At 43.9% G+C, this 19395-nt stretch overlaps 1 protein-coding gene across 1 annotated transcript in view; it reads right to left on the reverse strand.

Annotated features, from left to right (window-relative positions):
• FOXO1 (forkhead box O1) overlaps positions 1-19395 on the reverse strand; it is a 60160-nt gene that overhangs the window by 6063 nt on the left and 34702 nt on the right. The gene's annotated exons all lie outside the window — the stretch shown is intronic.

The following is a 19395-nucleotide window of genomic DNA, read 5'->3' on the forward strand; positions in this document are numbered from 1 at the left end:
TATAAAAAGCCCTCCTCATGGAAGCATAGCTGGAGAGAAAAAAATCAGGATCTGCTAAGCTAGGGGTTTTTTCCCCTCCCTAAAGAGCATCTGGAAAGTCTGGATTCATCAATAATTCCATCCCGGCAGCTCAAAGACAAACTTCTCAGGAAGCAGACTAGACTAATGCAATGCTGAGAGACAGGAGGAGGAGGAGACCCTGCCTAGACAGAACAGTGAAGATGGCACCTGGCTTCAAACCCACTACAACTCCTTCACTTGCCAATTGACCAGCTAACTGGTCTGAACAGAGAACTACTTTATCTCTGCTAAGGAAATAGAAAGCCAAGAATCCATTCCCCAGCACTCCCGGGCATGTCTTTCTATTAGTAGAAGTCTTAGAAGGGACTGGAATCAGGTGGGTTGGCAGCAAAGGCACAGATAGCTTTCACACTGCCCAAAAGAGCTTGTTAAAGTTTCCAGAAACGATGGGCAGTGGGTTTATCCAGCATGGAACACAGGTAGATAATGCGCACAGCTGCATTTACAAAGCTTTTGCCAAAAACATCTTCATTTCTTTATTTCTAAATTTATTTTTGTCAAGCATGTATAAGATTACAATAAAAGTATAAACATGTATACATGAGATAGTTTTGAGGAGATGGGAACATTAGAACAGGGACGCTAGGTACATCTGCTGTATGGTTTTTAAATGCCGGGTTTTTAGATACTTTCTTTTATATATTAGATTTGTTACATTGCACATTGTTATTATTATTGTTGTGAGCCACCCCGAGTCTGTGGGGAAGGGTGGCATACAAATCTAAATAATAATAATAATAATAATTATTATTATTATTATTATTATTATTATTATTATTATTATGTCAGTACAACACAGCAAATGAGATCACTATGCTGGATTTCGTATTTCATCACCAGTCGGGCGCTTCACAAGCACCTAGGGACTGTATGATGTAGCAGCAAATTATTATTATTTATTATTTATTAGATTTGTATGCCGCACCTCTCCGCAGACTCGGGGCGGCCGATCCCAGTAAAGTGGCCTTTTGCAATTGACATTATTATTATTATTATTATTATTATTATTATTATTATTATTACTACTACTACTATTATTATTATTATTATTATTATTATTATTATTATTATTATTATTATTGGTGCACTTATGAACGCCCCTTACAGACCTCTTAGGAATGTATTGAGGTCAACAGTATACAGTCTAAGGTTAATGTTTTGGAGATTTGGGGAAGAAACCACAGAGTCAGGTAATGTATTCCAGGCATTGACCACTCTGTTGCTGAAGTCATATTTTCTTTAATTGAGTTTTGGAGCAGTTTACATTAAGTTTGTGTCTATTGTATGCTCGTGTATTAGTGCAGTTGAAGCTGAAGTAGTTATTGACAGGTGGGACATTGTGGTAGATGATTTTATGAACTAAATTTAGATCAGATCTAAGATAGTGTAGTTCAGGGTTGTCCAAGCCCAAAATTTCAAGTCTGGTGGCATAAGGTATTCTATTGCAAACACAGGAATGGAGGACTCTTCTCGTAAAATATCTCTGGACATTCTCAACTGTATTGATGTCTGATATGTAGTGCGGGTGAGCTGTATTCAAGAATGGGTCTAGTCCAGTTACTTAAAAACCTCTTGAAAAATGTCATAAAATACAAGAGTTATGTCTTATGAGCGTAATGGGCAGGCTCCACCATGGTCATAAGTCAAGGACCACATGATATTTAAGATTACAAGTTAAATATAGATTTATACTTATAAAGGCTATGAAAAATATTGGAAGCCACTTCATTATAACTTTTGTCATTTTCTTTTCTTTTCTTGCACTGTTTGCTTTTGTATTTCTTTTTCTTTTATAGCAGCTTGTGTTAGTTTTTACCTTTTTGTTTAAAAAAAATGTGTGTATGTGTGTGTATACCTATGTATAAGATTAGAATAAGATAATAAGATAAACCCAGAATAAAAGTATTCAGATTTCATTTGAACAAGTATGGTAAGCCTGTTAGAAATATTAGAGGAACATATGAGAGAGAGAGAATTAAAATGTTTAAAGCAGCTGGTGAGAAATGGGGGGGGGGGGGTCAAGGTTTACATTCTTGCTTTGCATGTATCTTTTCAGGTGAGAAGTACAAACCTTCTTCAGCTTCATAACTGAATGGCAAAAATACATCACTGTTCTACATGTTTGTTTTTATCTTGTATGATGTTTCTAGCAGGGATTAAATGCTCCCTGTTGGTCATCAGAGAGTTGGTTGCGAAGGGAGTATGAGACTCCGCCCACCTGCCTGGACACCGCCATTTGGGTTCTTTTACCCTCTGTGAACGCACAAAGCTTTCTGTGCATGCGCAGAGGGTAAAAGAACCCAAATGGCAACGTCCAGACAGGTGGGTGGAGCCTCACGCTCCCTTTGCAACCAGATCTCCAACGCCCGACAGACACAAACGAACTAGAAGCATTTCACTCCTGCTGAGCAAAAGTATATTCCTACTTCCTACTTCAATATACAGTGGTACCTCTAGATACGAGCTGCTCCACATGCAAGTATTCCAAGTTATGAGCCGCGATGCGAGCGAAATTTCTGTTCGACACCCGAGCTCAAATTCGGGATACGAGCAGAGCTTCCGCTAGGTGGCGCAAGAATTCCTTGCTTCTGGTTATCTTGGCGCGAAAAACAAAGTCTAAAGGCATTCGTTTGAGATGCGAGTTGATTGACTTACGAGCTCAGGTCTGGAACTAATTAAACTCGTATGTCGAGGTCCCACTGTATAGTATCCCCACTGAAAATAACTTCAAGAGGGACAGACAGACAGAATAACTAACAGTTTTATACCTTTTCCTTGGCAACATCAGCAGCTAAGAACTTTTGAAGCAACTTTAGATCATTCAGTGTGAGAAGAACATGAGGTTAGAAAATTTACAAAAAAACACAACATTCTGGATTGTTCAGATTAAAATCCATTTCCCAAAAAGAATTTGATACCAGAGATGTTTTGTGGCCATCATATATCCTAACTTTCCAAAGCTTAAAATATGTTTATATTGAAAATATAATTGTGTGTGCAGATCTATCTGTGCAAATTAATCACTCCATCCACAAAAGAAATCATTTAGTATTTTGCAGAAACTGCAGAGGCCTCCTTAGTCATCAAAAAGTTACAATCTAGTATTCTTATACAAAGGACATTCAAGGTCACTTTTCGAGTAGCTAATTCTCCAAATTTCGCCAACAACAACAGAAGTTCCAAACAGGAAAAAGTTTGCAGCAGAGTGCCTGTTACATAAATTCCTGTTTTTCACAAGCCGGGGGAGATTAAAGAAACTGCAGTATGATTTACTACTTGGAAAAAAGTGTGGAAGAGAAATAAGTATTGCAAAAATATTTAGCATAATTATTGATGTTGTGTCTGCAAATCTTTGCCAAACACAGACATGACTTGATAATGGTACAATTTTAAACACTGGAACTTGGCAACTGGGACAGCAAGTGCAGTGACTGAATTTGGAGTCTGTCCCTTATGCCTAGAAAGGATTTGAATGCCATTTTTTTCCAAACTAAGCAGGAGTTTCACTTCAAAGTTCCGTGGGTCAATTCAGTGTGTCAAATTTTATTGCTCCATTTCTTGGCAGGATTCATTGCAACTTCATCCACGATAAATCTTCAGTGGGGGTCACCAGGTTTCTCTCTAACTTTGCAAACTTAACTCTGGAAATATTTCTGCAGGTGGGCATGGTTATTCTATTGCCACTTTCATACATTTATGTTTCTATTTACTGATCCAGGGATGAAATGCTACTGGTTCGGCCTGGTCTGGGTGTATCGGTAATGGTAACGGTGGTTTGGAGAACTGGGACCGGTGGCAGTGTAAGGCTCTGCCCACCCACCCAGAGTCACAATTTTCTTATTTTTAATCCTCTGTGCATGCGCAAAGCGTTCTGAGCATGCACAGAGGGTGAAAAAGTGCACACGCCTTAACCGATAAGGAAGGTAAGTAGATTTCATCACTGCACATATCCCCCTCTTACAGTGATGGTGAACCTTTTTTTCTTCAGGTGCCCAAAGCACACATGCGTGTGCTATTGTGCATGCGCGAGTGCTCACACCCATAATTCAGTGCCTCGGGATGGCAAAAATGGCCTCCTCTGCCCCCCGGAGGCTCTCTGGAGACCTGAAACAGCCCATTTCCCAACCTCTGGTGGGCCTTGTGGGCCTGCTTTTCGCTGTCCCCAGGCTCCAGAGCCTTCTCTGGAGCCTGGGGAGGACAAAAATGCTCTTGCCCATCCCCTTGGAGACTCTCAGGAAGCCAAAAATGCTCTCCCAGAGCCTCTGGGTGAGCCGAAAAACTGCTGGCCGGCACACATATGCACATTGGAGCTGCTAGCAGATATGGCTCCGCCTGCCACCTTTGACACCCGTGCCATAAATTCACCATCACTTCCCTATTACATTTGGAAGATGATCTGTTTGATCTTTTTTCCTCCTGACCAGCTTACAAAGCAAGGAACAGGTAGGATATAACTTAGGTAAATCAGTGTCCTTTCCACTCAACCAAGTGGCAAAATCAAGAGTACAGTACTAGCAACTTGAATCCCTCTCTAACTGACAGCAATTCCTGCAGTAATAAAACTGCCATTGTGCCCCTCTGCACAGAGAAAGGGGAAATTTAATTTTATAGCCCACATTTCAAGTCCATGCGATGTGTATCTGGCTACTTGTGATACACAGAAAGACAGATCTAAGCTTTTGATATAATGGGAAATTGTTTAGCCATCAAGACTTTCTGCAAATAAATCCCATTGAATCCTGTGATGGAGGCGTAACAGAATTATGGTCTATTTCCCAACACTTATAGGTCACACTGTAGACCAGTGTATGGAAGCAGAGGGAACATAATGGGACAATTTGTCACAGCCAACTCACTGCAGCCAACTTGTCACAGTCAATTCAACAAATACAAAAGTTATATTAATTTCAACAGAACCATGGCCAATAATAATAAATTCAGTCCAGAAATACAAGAGTCACAATAATTTCAATGAAAATGGGGTCATCAATAATAAAAGTAGATGAATGAAACGATTAAGACAGCGTTGAATGGTCCCATGGCGAATTGGCCATGGCGAGTTGTCTTGGACCCCAGAGAGAAAGCAATGACTTACTTGAATCCAGACATTTGGACATGAAATACAGAAGAATCTGATACGCGTGCGCACGCACACACACACACCACAAAAAACCCGCATAACAGGCATTTATTGAGATTGTGAAATGGACAAGAAGGATTCAAGGCCCCACTTTACAAATCAATCTGCACAGTTTTTTACAAGAAATGTGAACTCTATAACATTGCTTGTAAAATCTGCTAGAAGGGGCGTTGGTCTTATCAGATACGCCTCTTCTCGTAGGGTGGGGCTAGCATTCAGAATGGGTTGTCCTTGTCCAACCTCAGCGATCAGAATGCCATGCGAGGCACAGCGACCGCTACCACGGCTGGAGCCAGAGCTCGATGCCGCCGATATACCCAGTTACATGATCACCTAGCCACACCCACCCCAGCCAGGCATTAGGCACATCATATTAGTGGTCTGCAGGATTTAACATTATGAATTTAGCGGTCCCTGAGGTCCGAAAGGTTGGTGACCTCTGGTTCGGGCAACTGTTTTCCTGAATGGGAGAATGTCTCTGTGTAATCCTTATACAGCTCCAATGTCACAATGTCAGGGAATGAGAGACAAGACTTCTCACTATTTTCATCCTTTCCAAATATTATTCTGTGGTGGTGCAATGGTTTTGTTTGTTTGTTTGTTTGTTTGTTTGTTTGTTTGTTTATTTGATTGATTGATTGATTTCTATGCCGCCCTTCTCGAGGCGACTCAGAATGCAGTACTGCAGTACTGCAGGGCTTTGATCCTGAGGAGGATCGAAGAACCTTGGGCCACTCAGGAGTTCGATCCTGAGCAGCTCAAGGTTGACTCAGTTTTTGATCCTTCCGAGGTTGTTAAAATAAAGACCCAGATTGTTGGGGCCAATAGGCTGACTCTGTAAACCACTTAGAGAGGGCTGTTAAACACTTTGAAAAGGTACAGTATATAAATCTAAGTGCTATTGCTGTTCATTTGAGTAATATTTATTGTTTTGCTGCAGGCAATTGGCTACCAAATGTTTGTGGGACTTGAAACACATTGCATCCTGATCAATGTTCCCAGGTCACTAAATCAGATATGTTGATTTCCTGTCTACTTTTCAATCAGAAGCCCACTTATGTCCATCCACAGCAAAGCTAGCATTTGCTTCCTGTTATAGTTATATATGTACAGGAGGAGATGCTCTGAAAGTTGGAAGCTGAAAGTCCTACAGCAGTGATGGCGAACTTATGGCATGGGTGCCACAGGTGGCACGCAGAGCCATATCTGCTGGCACGTGAGCCGTTTCCCTAGCTCAGCTCCAACGTGCATGTGTGTGCCAGCCAGCTGATATTTGGTTTGCACAGAGGCTCTGGGAGGGTGTTTTTGGCTTCCAGAGAGCCTCTGGTGTGATGGGGGAGGGCGTTTTTTAACCTCCCCCAGTTCCAGGGAAGCCTTTGGAACCTGGAGAGCGTGAAACACGAGCCTACTGGGCCCACCAGAAGTTGGGAAAACAGGCCATTTCCAGCCTCCAGAGGGTCTCAGGGGGAGTTGTTTTTGCCCTCCTCAGGCATTAAATTATGGGTATGGGCACTCGCACACACATGCTCTTTCGGCACCCGAGGAAAATAGGCGTTGATTGCTTACCTGAACGCCTCTTCTCGTACGGTGAGTGGGTACAGCAGTCACATGGGTTGCTCCTGTCCAATCCGTTGGAACTGAGCCTAGTGTTAAAAAAGACTGCTGGATCCGCCCCTTCCCCAGAATTCGCGAATCCGTAGACTAGGCTCAGTAGTGAAGCTCTTTAATGTTCAACTCTCATGTGTTATAAGAAAATAGAATAGAAGGTAAAGAGGACCACACATAGGGAGGGAAGTGACTGCTGTACCCACTCACCGTACGAGAAGAGGCGTTCAGGTAAGCAATCAACGCCTATTCTCCGTACTGAAGGAGTGGGTCCAGCAGTCACATGGGACATACCCAAGAGATAGGTCCCTAGGGTGGGAGTACATTGCTATCGTGAGAGATAACGGATTGGAGTACTCTTCTGCCGAAGGCAGCGTCCGCTGATGCGTACGAATCGATTTTGTAGTGCTTTATGAAGGAATTTGGCGAGGCCCAAGTGGCTGCTTTGCAGACTTCTTCCAACGGAGCCTGAGTCGCCCAAGCGGCAGATGTGGCAGCACTTCTGGTGGAATGCGCTGTAATATTCCTTGGAATGGAGAGGGAAGCTGTCTCATAGGCCTTAGAGATGGTCCCTCTGATCCAACGACCTATTACTGTAGAAGACACTCTGGATCCCAAGGATCTGGGATGGTAGGCTATGAAGAGTGCTTCAGACCTCCGGATGGATCTTGTGCGTTGGATATAAACCTTTAGCGCTCTAGTGAGATCCAGAGTGTGCCATCTAGTTGCCAGGGGATGCTCTCGTTGGAGGCAGAAGGAAGGTAATATGATATCCTGAGATCTGTGAAACATGGAACTAACCTTTGGTAGAAAGGTGGGGTCCAGTCGCAGAACCACTTTGTCCTGGTGAAACTGGCAAAGGTCCTGTCTGATAGAAAGGGCTGCCAACTCAGATATGCGTCGGGCGGATGTAATCGCCACCAGGAATGCTACCTTAAAGGATAGGTACCTGAGGGACGCAGAATTCAGGGGTTCGTAAGGTGCCTGAGTAAGAGAGTGGAGAACCCGTGGCAAGTCCCAGGTAGGATATCTGTGGATTTTAGAAGGCCTGAGGTTGGCCACTCCTCTTAGAAATTCTTGGATTTCTGGAAAGGAGCGGAGGGGCTGCCTGCGAGGCCCCGCCAAGACGGAAGAGATAGCGGTCAGATGGCGGCGGATGGTGCTGGTAGAGAGACCTTGGTGGAAACCTTTCATAAGGAAGGCGATTATCCTGTGTATGGGAAGACACAGGGGGGATAAGCCCTCCTGCGAGCACCACTGATGGAATTTGGACCAAGTATGGTCGTAGATCCGATTGGTAGACCCCCTTCTAGATTTCAGAATGATTTCCACTGTGTCTGGGTCATACCCTCGCAGGTCTAAGTCCCTCCGGATAACAGCCAGGCGGTGAGGTGGAACCACTCTGGATCCGGATGGAAGGAGGCCCCCTGCCGCAACATATCCTCCGAAACGGGGAGTCGCCAGGGGTCCTGGACGGACAGTTGTTGAAGGTCCGCGAACCAGGGCCTGCGAGGCCAGTGAGGGGCAATCAGGATTACACGTGCTTTCTCCAGGAGGATTTTGTTGATCACGTCTGGCAGAATTGGAATTGGAGGGAAGGCATACAGTAGGCCTGGAGGCCAAGGACTCCTGAGGGCATTGACTGCCTCCGCTCCCGGAGACGGGAACCTGGAGATGAAGCGGGGAAGCTGGGCATTGTCTCTGGTCGCGAATAGATCCAACACTGGATGGCCGAACCTGAGGCAGATTTGGTGGAACAGTGACTGATGGAGATTCCACTCGCCTGGATCTATGGTGGCTCGTGAGAGCCAGTCCGCTTGGACGTTGAGGCTCCCCGAGATGTGATCGGCTAGAAGCGATTGGAGATTTTTCTCTGCCCAAAGACCCAACTTCAGGGCCTCCCTCATGAGGGCCTTGGATCTTGTGCCTCCCTGTCTGCAAATATGGCTTTTGGTGGCTATATTGTCGGTGAGAATCAGCACATGTTGGTTGGATATGTGAGGTTGGAATTGCTTTAGAGCTAGAGACACGGCTCTTAATTCTAGCCAATTGATGGGCTTGGAAGCCTCCTCCGGTGACCATGTGCCCTGAGCTAAAAGACCTTGGGCGTGGGCTCCCCAGCCCGAGAGGCTGGCATCTGTGGTGACTACAAACTGGTCGGGACACCGGAAGGGGGATCCCTTGTCTAGGGCTGGAGAAGTCCACCACTTGAGGGATCTGCGAACCGTCGGTGGGATGGTGATGCGTCGGTTCGAGTTGCTGTGGCCTGATCTCTGAAATGGTAATAGTAGCCATTGAAGTTCCCTGGCGTGAAGGCGGGCCCAGGGAACAATACCAATACATGACACCATTTTACCCAAAAGGGAGGATAGGGTGACAATGGAGGCCGATTGCTGGGGCAGGATGCGAGCAATGAGATCCAAAATGCTGCGTTTTCTCTCATTGGAGAGAAAAACCTGGGATATTTCGGAATTAATGATAGTCCCCAGATGCAGGATGGAAGTGGATGGATCAAGATGACTCTTGTTAAGGTTTATGGAAAAACCATGGTTCTGTAGAACCGACATGGTAGAGGAGAGGTCTGCAGCTACACCAGCTCTGGAATTACCATGAATTAAAATGTCATCTAAATAACATAAAATATGAATGGGAAAGGCCCGGATATGAGCCGCCAAGGATCCCAAGAGTTTAGTGAAAACTCTGGGAGCTGAGGAGAGCCCAAAAGGCATAGCCCTATACTGAAAATGCCTGCCTTGAAAGGCAAAGCGCAGAAATCTCCTATGGACCTTGGCAATGGGGATATGGAGGTAGGCCTCAGTGAGATCTAGAGACACCATAAAGTCTCCTCGATGAAGAGCTGATAAAATGGAAGATAGGGAGTGCATTTTGAATTTTCTATATTTAATGAAGCGGTTTAATTTCTTTAGGTCCAAGATGGCTCTCCATCCTCCAGAAGTCTTAGGAACCATGAAGAGGATGGAATAGAAGCCTAAACCTCTCTGGAGAGAGGGGACCGGTTGAATAGCTCTAATAGTCAACAAATGAGAAATAGCCTCCTCCATTCGAATACGAGATGGAGAGGAACTGGGAGAGGGACAAGAAATAAAACGGTTAGGGGGAGAAGAAATAAACTCTAACCTTAGGCCCCTTTCCACTGTGTCAATGACCCAGGGGTCCTTACAAGAGCGGTGCCAGGCGGAAGAGAACCAGGCTAGGCGACCGCCTATAGGCAGGTGAGAAAACTTACCATCTGGTTCTTTTGGAAGTTCTGGTAGTAGAGGATCCTCTCTGATAGCGGGACCCTCTGCCCCTGGTGGTTCTAGCTTGGGATCGAAAGCGAGGGGAATACTGACCTGGGCTCTTGTGAAATGCGAAGCTTTGATCCTGCTGACGCCCGGTGCGCCGAAAGGACTGCGGTTTCGGGGCCTTCTTGGTGGTAGGTCCCAAGACCTTTTTCTTGTCTGCGTTTTCCGTAAGGAGAGGGTCCAGAAGATCTCCGAAGAGGAGGTTACGTTTCAGTGGACCCATAGCTAACTGCCATTTCTGTCTTACCCCCGCCTGCCAAGGGCGGAGCCATAGAAGCCTTCTGGCCGTTGTGGAGGCTGCTACTGACCTGGCTGCAAATCTGGAAGATTGGAGAGTAGCATCTGCTATATATTGGGCAGCTGCGAAGATTTTGTTGAAATCCTGTTGGCCCCGTAAGTCATCTGGAGGCAGGTGTAGTTGGAGCTGACGAAGCCATAAGAGCATAGCTCTGGAAAAGAAGGATGCCGCTGCAGCACTCTTAATGGCCCATGAGTCTGCAAGGAGACTTCTTTTGAGCATTTGTTCAAGTCGTTTGTCCTCTGGCCGGAGGACCTCCTCTGCCTCGCCAGGCATGGCAGCAGTTGAGTGGAGCGTCTTCACTGGTTCATCTGGCCTGGGACATGTTAGGAGTTCCTCATAGGAGGGGGAGAGCTTGTAGAGCTTCTTGTCCTTGGGAGTGGGAGTGAAGCCTATGGTTGGGTGGTCCCACTGTTTAAGCAAGGCATCCTTAAACAACTTGGGCATAGGAATTACCTCATTGTCTTCCTGTTCCTCCATGAAGTAAGGAAGATTTTCCTCTGGAGGGTCTGTGGAAGGAGTAGCTTGCTTCTCTTGCCCGGCTAGCCCCGTAGATACTCTAGCTTTTAGCAGGAGAGATTTGAAAAGCTGCGAAGGGAAAATAGCAGCTGGGGCTGGAATCTTAATCTGAGATTCCTCATCCTCCGACAGACGCTGAAAGGGGTCATCATCCTCTTCTGCATCCACTTCCTCATCCTCTTCCTGAGAGGAGTCAGAGACCTCCATGACTGGGGCTCTGTAGGAAGGAGAAGAACTCACGGGACGGGAGGAGCGAGGGGGAGGATGAGACAGAGGAGGCACATTTAAAGATGAGAGTCTAGCATCAATAGTGTTAGTCAGAATAGTCAAGATAGACTGAAACTCCGGTGGCAAGGAAGAAATATCAGCCGGAAAAGCCTGAGGATCCCTGAGGCCCTGAACAGGTTCTGGCTGGGGGAAATCCTCGGTAATATCTGGCTCCTCTGGCCCTAAACCCCATAGGTTAGGTTGGGGTGGATTTAGGTTTGGCTCATCCAGGGATAGCACAGGTACCCCAGAGGGAGGCAGGTTAGAGGCCTCCGGGGGGGTAGGGTTGATATGCACTTGGGCCTGCACCTTAAAACGTTTGGCTGATTTATCATGTATTTTTTGTAGGGCTAGGTCCCTTCTCTTCTCAGCCCTAGTGGACTTGGCTAAAGACTGAGAGCCTGAGGAAGAGGAGGAAGAGGCCTGGGGAAGCTCAGAAGGATTACCAGTAGGCCTAACCTCTTTGGAACCTTTGGTAGTGCCTCTCTTGGGAAGGGAAGCCATAGTCTGAGCAATTACAGAAGACAAGGCTTGAGCCAAAAAATAGGGGGGAGAAGAATTATTTTGTGGAATTCCCAAGAGGATAGGTGACCCTGCTCCTAGGCTCAGGAGCAGCTGCGCCTTAAGAGGCAATCCTGGGCGATACCAAGAGTTCTTGTCCTTAAGTGCAGCGTGGCAGGCCTCACTAACTTAACTTTAAGAAAAACCAAGGCACACTGGTTGGAGGCCACTTCCGTGGAGAATAGGCCCGAGGGAACTCAAAGCGACGACTCCAGGGTCAGGCGGCGGGCTGTAGGCACTAATGGCCGACCCCTTAGGGCAGAACCGAAAGTGCAACTTACTGGGCGTCAGAGCCTTGGCGCCAAAATAACTGCTCCGTTAATTGCAATAGGAGCGACTAAGCCCGGGAGACAAAACAAGTCCCACACCGCGGGAGGTAAATAGCCCTTAATTAGTTGAAAGAATAAAGCTTGCTCACGGCAGGACCTCCAAGGCCGGAATTAACAAACCGGCCGCGGCTACAGCACGGAGGGAAAAACCGCGAATGGCTGAGCCGCTAACTTCTCCCCCAACTCAAAGCCCTGTAGGGCTGAGTAAAATCCACTGCCGGCAAGCTAAAAAGGAAAATTCTTACTGTTTTTAGCTGAGAGAGATCGAAGGGAAGGTGTTTTATCGAGAGGAACGAGCATTCACACACATCCGAGGATGCGAACTGAGCGAATTCTGGGGAAGGGGCGGATCCAGCAGTCTTTTTTAATACTAGGCTCAGTTCCAACGGATTGGACAGGAGCAACCCATGTGACTGCTGGACCCACTCCTTCAGTACGGAGAAAAGGTTTGCCATCACTGCTCTACAGAGACAAATCTGAGCCAGTGAGGTCCCTATGGCTTAATACAGGTTGATGATTTTCAAAGACTATTAGCAACCGGAAACCAATGGTCTGATCCTTACCAATCTTTTGAATAAGTAATCAGCAAGCAGTTGGGACACCAGATTGCTGGGCTTCCTGCCTTTACAGCAGCAGGAAACCAATGATCCATTTCCTGCCGTCCAGCTGATCCTGCTGATTAGTTGGCCCGCAGGAAAAGCAAACCAAGTTCCTAAGATTCCAGGAGGTCACACTTTTGGGGGTTTAGGACTCTCTATGACCCTAGACCATAGCTTGTCCATCCATAATGTATTGGCATTTCAGAGTTTCAGTTAAACCTGAAAATCTTCTCCATTTCTAGCAATAATATCATCTATGGGGAAAGGTATTGCTATTCCATTAAAAAGAAGTAAGGGATATCTGATTAGGAGTGAATGTAGTAGGATTTTTTTATAATGGTATTACAATATCACTGACATTAATTCTTTTATACTCCATTTAGAATCTTTTTGAGGCATTTTAAAATAAACAAGCTTGAGTCCAAATCATTTACAATAACTATATAACCAAATTAGCACATCACTTTTAAGACATGGCTGTTTTATCAAGAATTTCTAAAATTATATGCATTATCAAACTATGGGAACGCTTATGTAAATGTTAGTTTTGAAAGGTTTCCCCTATTGATGGATTTTGATAGAAGCTTATCAAAATTATTTAGCAAAAAAATCATTATCATGCAGATAATGGTAGTAAAATGTTCTGATTTTATTCTGTATTTCAGGATTTGGTTGTTTTCCATTCTAATATATAGAAAAGAGTTTTCAGAGGATATTTAAAATGAGATAGTTATATCAGTGATCTGTTGTACTGCTTTCTTTAAAGGACAATTCACTGTATCAAGATTTCAGGTGATGTCTTTCATACACTAATATTTTTTGAAATCAGTTATGAACTACATCTCTTTGGAATTGAACATCAGTTTCTTTAGCTATTGTGCACCCTATTTATAGCAGAATTGAGATTACATAGAAATTCATGTTTCTGCATGTATCTATGAATCAATGAAATAAAACCTTAGCTGCCGATTTCTTAATTTTCTATATGTTTCAATATATTTTTTACATTCTGTTTTTTGGGGTTTAGCCTTAAGGAATACGTACTTTAAATGAAAATGAAATGTACAGTGTAAAATAAAATTTCAAAAATATCAAACATATTTAAAAAGAAGAAATTTAAACTCAAGGTAGCAAGAAACGGCACAAAATCTTACTTACCATAAAAAGTCAAGTCATATAAGTGTTCTTAAAAGAACTCAATTACTGCATTCAAATAATATATTTTACATGATTGTTTAATTAAAATATTTTCTGAGCTTCATAGAATTCACTGTACCATATACAATCAAGCACACTATTTTTATAACATGCTAAGCCATGAAAACAAAATAGCCTTTCCCCTTCAAAGCTAACAAACTTTCAATTCATTCTCATGTTGCTTGCTGTAATGCAAATGCTAATAACATTTCTTGGATACATCTTCAGAAGATTGCCTCTATTTTACCACCAACTCGCTGTACAGCCAGGCTAAAATTGGTGTAAAATGTTGTGGTCTGAAAAGTAATGTTTTCCCTCATAAAATGACACGAGACCTCTTCTGTGGACATTCTAAACCACACAGCGAAGCAGCTTTGGGACATGTGTTCAACCATCTTCTTGGTTCCAATTGACCAGGAAGATCAGCCGTGACATCATCCCCTCCTATATGGTTGCTGGACTCAACATCTTCAAGGACAGTTTTGCTTTGGCTACAGGAGAGAACAGGATAATTTCCGCGAGTGGCCTAATTCCTTTTCTTTTAGGATGTGTAGATATGAGAATACTGATCTCATGGAGGACCATACAGTCTTCATTATTTTGTAAGCAGAATAAAAATAAATTTAGGGCGAAGATTTTGAGAAAGAAAAGTAAACCTCAGAAGTATTGCCCTTAAAAGTTTCTGAAGGACTGCTGAATTAAGGAGGGGACAACATCCCAAATACTGACACAATCAGAAGGCTGGAAGAGACTTCAAGAAAACCTCTGCTTTTGGCAGGCCTGTGAGTGCTAATGTTGCAGGATGGACAATATTGTGCTGATACTGGTACTAGAGTTCCACAGGAAACAGCTGAACAGCCTATGCTTGTTCACTATGTAGACCTACCTGAGTCAGACAAAATCATTCCAGCCACAATTGGCAGATGATCTAACACTGGTCAGAAGCAGTGACTCAACCTCTACCATAAAGACACAAACCAGGACACAAGTAGTTTCTTCTGAGTAGATCCTACAATTTATCAAGCTGCTTTGGTCCTCTGTGGGATTAGGACAGGAGTAGGCAAAGCTGGCTCTTCTATGACTTGTGGGCTTCAACTCCCAGAATTCCTGAGCCAATCATGCTAGGTCAAGAATTCTGGGAGTTGAAGTCCACATGTCATAAAAGAGCCAACTTTGCCTATCCCTGGATTAGGAGAGAGCAAAAAGAGCAAAGATGGGTGAACAGGGGCTTCAAGAGCTAATATTGAAGGCAAGCCTTCTCTGTGGCGGCCCCGGCCCTCTGGAACCAACTCCCCCCCAGAAATTAGAATTAGCCCCACCTTCCTTGCCTTTCGTAAGCTACTTAAAACCCACCTCTGCCGCTAGGCATGGGGGAATTGAGATACTCTTTCCCCCTAGGCCTCTACAATTTTATGCATGGTATGTCTGTATGTATGTTTGGTTTTTATATTAATGGGTTTTAATCGTTCTTAGTATTGGATTATTATTGTACGCTGTTTTATTATTGCTGTTAGTCGCCCCGAGTCTCCGGAGAGGGCCCGCATACAAATCCAATAAATAAAATAAAAATAAATAAGATCCATGTCTTTATTATCATCCCTGAGCCTCTGATCAGTGAGAAAGAAGAGTCAGAACTACAATCTGGATCATCTGTGTAAAATCCCAAGGTCTAAGGAGCAGAACAGTTTTGGAAGACACTTAAACAATATTCTGATAGCTAGAACATTTTAAAGAACATCCCATTATTTTCAGCCCCATAGAAACCACCCCATTCCCTGGACAGTCTGCTTTCTTGCCACAATAAGAATAAGGTAAGAAAAATAGTGACGTTAAAAAAACAAAAAGCTCAGACCTGAAAACCATGCCAGAACACGTATGAACAATTATTGGTAGTTTATTTTTCTATCCAGTGAGCGAGGCTGGCATGAAGGAGAAAGATAGCTGGGGATCCAGCTATCATTGCTCAAGGTGACAGCCTGAGTGAGAGGGCAGCAGTCATTGTTGAGAAAAACAGGAGTGAAATTCAGCAGGTTCTGACAGGTTCTGGAGAACCGGTAGTGGAAATTTTGAGTAGTTCAAAGAACTGGCCAATACCACCTCTGGCTGGTCCCAGGAGTGGGGTGGTGTTGTGGTTGGCTCTGGCCCAGCTCCTGCCCCAGGGAATGGGGAGGTGGATGCAGGGGAAAATTCAACATGTCACAGGCCTGTGTTATTGCTGACAGAATCAGTTCAGAGTTTAGTTTCCTCCAACGAAGAAGAAGGTGGGAGTGACTCAGCTGAGGAGGGCTTGGCACACAGCCCAGGCAGTCAATCTCCCTTATCTTCCGTTGATTCAGATGATGATGTTTTGGACCCACGCAAGCGCAGAATTATGCATAGAAGAGACCAAATAAGAACATATTACAGGAAATAAGGGAGGCCACCTGTGTTTGGGTGGGGCTCCAGTAATTAGGGCTGCTGCTATAAATAGCAGCATGCGGGTTTGGCCATTGTGGAAGAATATCTGTTGCAGTTTCATCAGGAATCTTATGTGCTGAACTTTGTTGCTTTTTCACGCCTTTGAAACCAAAGCAGAGCAACGTGTGGGTGTGTATCATGTGGGTGTGTATCCCTTTGTTGGAAGAAGAAGGGGTGTGAAGTTTCTCCAAAGCTGCTGGCTAAGTATTTAATGACTGCTTAAAGGAAATTGTACAGTCTACCCGGTTGTTTTGGGAAGAGTGCTCTTTGCAATACAAAAAGAGTGCTTAGTTTATTTTGACTTTTGTGATAAAGGACATTGTTTTGAATTTTCAAACGTATGTGTGTCTGAAATTTGTACCCTTGAATTTTCGGGAGGCTCCTATCAGAGAGCCTGGCAGAACAGGTGGGAATGGAGATTTTGCAGTATCCTTTCCCTGCTACACCCACCAAACCACGCCCACAGAACCGGTAGGGAAAAATTTTGAATTTCACCCCTGAATAAAACAAAGCAGGAGACGCAGCATTTTTCATACTGACCTACTTTCTTTCCAACTCAAAGATGAGTGAGGAAAAAGCCCTTAGCCAATTATATTGTGTAACTGCCAGGTTTTTACCTGGTTTGAATGGAAAACTCTGTTGAATTGTATTCCCTCAGTTCATTGGCATTTTTCACATTCAGGCCCTCATGGTATTTCAGCCTCTGGATCCTGGTATTTTACTACATTTTTATAATGATTTTCAAATACAGATAGTCTTCGATGGACTACCCATTGAGCCCAAAATTTCTGTTGGTAAACAAGATAATTGTTCCGTGAATTTTGCCCCATTTAAATGAATCACTACAGTTGTTAAATTAATAACACAGCTGTTAAGTGAATCTGGTTTTCCCTATTGACTTTGCTTGTCAGAAGGTTGCCAGAGGTGATTTCATGACCTGTAACCACACCATTTTGCAAACCATCTGAATTTTGATCAGGTGACCACAGGGATTTTGCAACGGTAGTAAGTGTGAAAAACACTCATAAAAGCCACTTTTTTTCTAGTGCCATTGCAATTTTCAAAGGTCACTAAGTGAATTGTTGTAGGCCAAGGACTATCTGTTTTTATTGCTATTATGAGCAGTTCTCCTTTAAATACAGATCAGAATTGTCCATTAAGATGGTCTCTTGCAATCTGTCTTATAGGTGGACTCAGGAAAGTCTTTTGAACTGGGAAACCTCCAGGACAAATATAGACAAAGTGATGGATTTGATAAGTCAAAAGTTAGCACCCTCATGTGTTTCATGGAAAGTAATGAAAAGCCAGCAAGGTTGGGGAAATAACTACTTTGTTTAACACTAAAGACAGTAACCCCTAAATTCAAGATGCTCTGGAATAACAGAATACTGTACTGTAAAGTAGATTATTAGAAAGCCAAAATAAATCCCAAAGTGAGGCTCCTCCAAGAAAACTACATACTCCATAAAGTAATCAAACATCTTAGGTGATTCAAAATACATATATATATATATATGAGGGTTCTAACTTTTGACTTATCAAATATATATAAATACCTATCTTGTCAACCAGAGCTGCCAGTGGCCATTAAAATTAGTCCCTGGAGATTTCTCAATGTAATAAATGCATGATTATAATCCACCTTGTGAATCATGAATGTGAATGAATGAATAGAAACATACATACACAAAAATTTATTAAATTAATGATTAATAATTAAAATTACCTGTAAAATAATGTGCCACTGCTGGTACATGAGGTGCCTTATTTTTGCCAGTATGAAATTACAGGTTATTCACAGATAATTTTGAAGAGAGGAAAGGAAAATCCAATGTATTCTCATTGTTTTATTTTCCACTGTTTATTTTATTGTTCTTTCATTTTACTTCTGTTTCACATATATACATATTATTTCTTGCTTTTAATTGTTGTAAACTACCTAGAGCCATGATGGTGAACTATATTGGTGTGCACATGGGGCGGCCAGCTGATTTCCGGGCCTTCTGAGCCAGCTGGCAGTCAGGAAACAACTGGTTTTCAGCCTCTGGAGGGGGTGGGGAAGGCCTGTTTTTTGCTCTCTCTAAGCTCCAGAGCCTTTCTTGGAGCCTGCGGAGGACAAAAATGGCTTCTCCCATCCCCTTCCGGAAGTCCTCGGGAGGTTGGAAATGGTCTGTTAATGCTCCTAGAAAGGCTCTGGAGCTCGGGGAAAGCAAAAAAAAAGGAACCTCCAGTTCAACCGGAAGTCGACTAACGGAACATTTCCAGACCTCCAGGGGGTGGGGAAGGCCATTTTTGCCCTCCCCAGGCTCCTAAAAAGGCTCTGAAGCCTGGGAATAGCAAAAAAAAGTAACTTCCAGTTCAACCGGAAGTCGACTAATGGAACATTTCCAGACCTCCAGGGAGTGGGGAAGGCCATTTTTGCCCTCCCCAGGCTCCTAGAAAGGCTCTGAAGCCTAGGAATAGCACACACAAAAAAAAGGAACTTCCAGTTCAACCAAAGTCGATTAACAGAACATTTCCAGATCTCCAGGGGGTGGGGAAGGCCATTTTTGCCCTCCCCAGGCTCCTAGAAAGGCTCTGGAGCTTGGGGAAAGCAAAAAAAGGGGAGGGGGTTTTCTGGTTCAACCAGAACTTGACAAAGGGGCGATTTTCTGCATCTGGAGGGCCTCAGGTTGGGGGGAGGCCATTATCATCCTCTCGAGGTGCCTAGAAAGGCTCTGAAGCCTGGGAAGATCAAAAAACAGGCATGCCGCTCTGTGTTGGGAGTGGGGGGTTGTTACACGCACATGTGCAGGGGACACATAGAATTATGGGTGTGGGCATGCATGTATGCGACACCACCACCCCACACACCCCTTTTGGCACACAAACCATCACTAGCCCAGAGTAATCCTATGGCAAGATAAGCAACAAATAAATTACATACATTTTCCTTGTGAGTCAAACTTCTTTTATCAGTACATACCATAAACATTGAAGCCTGTCCCATATGTTTTTTTAATTTATACCTACAGTGAACCATTCGCTAGAATTACAG

The sequence above is a fragment of the Erythrolamprus reginae genome, chromosome 1, assembly GCF_031021105.1.
Source record: "Erythrolamprus reginae isolate rEryReg1 chromosome 1, rEryReg1.hap1, whole genome shotgun sequence".
Taxonomy (NCBI): domain Eukaryota; kingdom Metazoa; phylum Chordata; class Lepidosauria; order Squamata; family Dipsadidae; genus Erythrolamprus; species Erythrolamprus reginae.